Source organism: Lichenostomus cassidix, chromosome 2 (assembly GCF_008360975.1).
Source record: "Lichenostomus cassidix isolate B80296 chromosome 2, HeHo_3.0, whole genome shotgun sequence".
In the NCBI taxonomy this organism is placed as follows: Eukaryota; Metazoa; Chordata; class Aves; order Passeriformes; family Meliphagidae; genus Lichenostomus; species Lichenostomus cassidix.
The window spans coordinates 62,040,744-62,043,834 of record NC_139482.1 but is presented as its reverse complement, the minus strand read 5'-3'; positions in this window follow the sequence as shown (position 1 = coordinate 62,043,834).

Here is a 3,091-nt window from a genome sequence, read left to right as displayed (position 1 = left end):
TGTCCTTGTTTTGCTTGGTTGATTTTTTTTCTTTAAATTTAACTAGTGGCCAAGCCTACTTTTTTGTTATGTTATATATTAAGATTTCATTTTAGTATATTCCTATAGCTAGACAATTCCTCAGAAGTGCTGCTTTTCAGCCTTCTCCGAGCTCTAACTCCTAATTGTGCAGTTCTTTAGATAATACTGTAGTCAGTGTCTTTTGCCTCCAAGTTTTACAAAGCAATTCATAAGATTGTGTTAGATTATTTTCCTTAGGCCAGAGGAAATTTAAGCTAGTGATAACTGTTTAGAAGCACAGCCCATAATGTTAAAATACCACCAATAACCATTTAATGCTTTTCATGGAGTAAGTGTAGTGTGAACACTTTGTAGGATGGTGGTTCTCAAAGGTTCCAACTAGCAGAGATCACTTTAAGCATGTGCAACCCTGACTAAATACTCAAAACATTTAAAATACAAACAATGACAAATTCTAGTAACACTTACCTATATTATTCTTCGTGAAAGGGAGGTTGGGTGTTCATTTAGTCTAAGTCTGACTGCAGCTGCCTTAAGAGAAAAATACTCTTGCTGCTTTGGAAGTTTATTTCACCCATACATAGATCTCAACCAGTGAAAGCATTACTGTGGACATGATTCACCACTTTCCCCTAGCCCTGTCATACTTGGTGAGCAGTTCATAGTACGTATCCTGAAGATGTGCTTTGTTCTTCAGATTCTAACTCTTTACACCTGATACTGGTTTTGAAAAATGCTAGCTTCATTCTAAGAAAAACAAGCTTTAAAATAGAAATTAAATACTGATGCTTTTTAACAATGTACAGAACAGCAGATTTCAACACAGTCCCCATAAAAATTATAATCCTTCAAGAAAACACACTAGTTTTTTCATTTTAGCCCAGCTGTCTAACACTTAGATCAGAAAAAAGTGAAATAGTACAGTCCAGTGAACGAGGTCAGGGGAAAAGGCAGGGCAAGTTATGTAATACTGCCATCCTCTTATGCCTAGACACTCTGGAAATCATCTGGTACCAAAGCTGCTGCTTGGAATAGGGCCAACACAGAGTTGGTTGCTTGGGGCCCTGCCAGGTTGACATCCAAACATCTCCACCCATGGGGATTCCACAGCTCCTCCAGGGCCCATTTTGGTGACCATCCTCATGGTGAAGTGGTGTCCTAGGTTGCAATATTGATGTAGTTAAGTATTCTATTACCACCAGCTGTGGGCCATTAGCTGCTATCACCCACTCCGGATGACAGGCAATGGGCCATCCGTTAGCTGTTACCAGCTGCTAACGACCCACCCCGCATGACAGGCAATGGGCCATCAGGGACCCACCGTGTGACTCATGGACTTATCTCAGCCCATTGTGAGATGCTCTGCCGAGGAGGGAGGAGCCAGGTGTTCCCACCTGGATATAACCTGGCCCTGGAACTGCCTGAGCTAGCCCTGTCTACTGGGTTCCCAGAGGACGAGAGCTACCACTAGATCTTCAGCTGGAGACTAGACCTTCACAGGATCACCGCTTCAACTAGACTACTTCAGTTGGACTGCTACTACCACCCTAACAGGGTGTTAGGTTGTATCTGACTTTGTCAGTGCTTTTCCTTGTATTATTTCACTTATTTTTAATTTCAATCTTGACTTGTGATCTCCCACTGGTTTGTTTTCAAACCAATACAAGTGGTTCTTCCCCTAACAAATAACTGCAGTTTCCCTGGTGGCAGCTTGTGCCTGTAACCTGCCATCCTCTCACTGTGCACCTCCAAGCAGAGCCTGGCCCTGCCTTCCCCATGCTCTCCCATTTGACAGCTGCAGACTGCGGGATGATCCCCTGTCATCCATCTCTTCCTCAGGCTGAACGAGCCCAGCTCTCTCTGCCTTCCCTCCTCCACTCTGTGCTCCAGCCCCCTCACCACTTTGGTGCCCCTCCACTGGACTCACTCCACCATGTCCATGCCTGCCTTGCCCCAGGGAGCCCAAAGCTGGACACTGCTGCTGAGGCCAGCTCACAGGTGCTGCACAGGGGTGACAGTCACTTCCCTGAGCTGCTGGCTCCACACTGGCTGGAAGAGCCCTGAGTGCTGTTAGTGTTCCTTAGCAGAAATGCCAATTGCTCAGCTGCCTCAACTCACAGTCTGCAAGAACCATCTGCTTCTGCCCAGGCCCTTTTTTGCAAAGCTGCTTGGGAAGACACCACTGTCCCCATCTGCACTGCTCTGTGGAGTTACTCCATCCCAGAAGCAGGATTCTGCATTTGCTTTTGTTAACCTTTATGAGACTCCTGTCAGCCTGTTTCTTCTGAAATTAAGAATAAGCCTTTAGACCTGTAATTTCCAGCATCTTGCTTTAATAAATACTTCTGAATTGAAAGGTAGGAGAGACATTTCTTTGCAGAAGGAAAACAACACACTTGTCAGCATTCAAGATGTTTTTTTTCAGCAAGTGGAATATTGATTTTACTAAATTTCTTAGTGCAAGTTTTCAGGCGGTATTCTGGTATATTAAAAAATTTTCCACTCTTCTCCCTAAGTAACAACCACCAGAAGTAACTTCAGGAATGTTTTCATCTAGTTCAGTTGAAACTACTAGATTATAGTAAACTTTCTGATTTGGGAACAAGATTAGATCTGCCCACGTGGTCGTAAGCCACCCCTCACAGCAAGAGAGCTAATAATAAAAAGTACTGGAATCACCATGCTGACAGCCAGGGGCATTATTTGTCCAGATTAAGCACTGGCCTTCAAAATGTTTATTTTCAAGTACAGCTTAGCAGTGGCTAATATAAACTGAGACAATTCTTAGCTCTTGCTTTGTCTTGTGCCTTGTAACAGGATAACATAGAAAGACCACAGATCCTGTAAGCAGGTCCAAGCTCAGGTCCAAGAAGGCTCTTAGTCTAGAGCTTCTGAAAAAAAGTGGGATGGAATTTAAAGCTGTCTTTGTAATTTCATCTTGGTTAGACATGCCTGAGCAGTAAAAGCATGTAACCTCTTTTCACTCCAAATTTCTTATCTCTTTTCCCACCTAGCCCTGTCCATCTTCCTTCTCCTACAGGCCCCTTGCACTGTTGCCACAAGTGCTAAA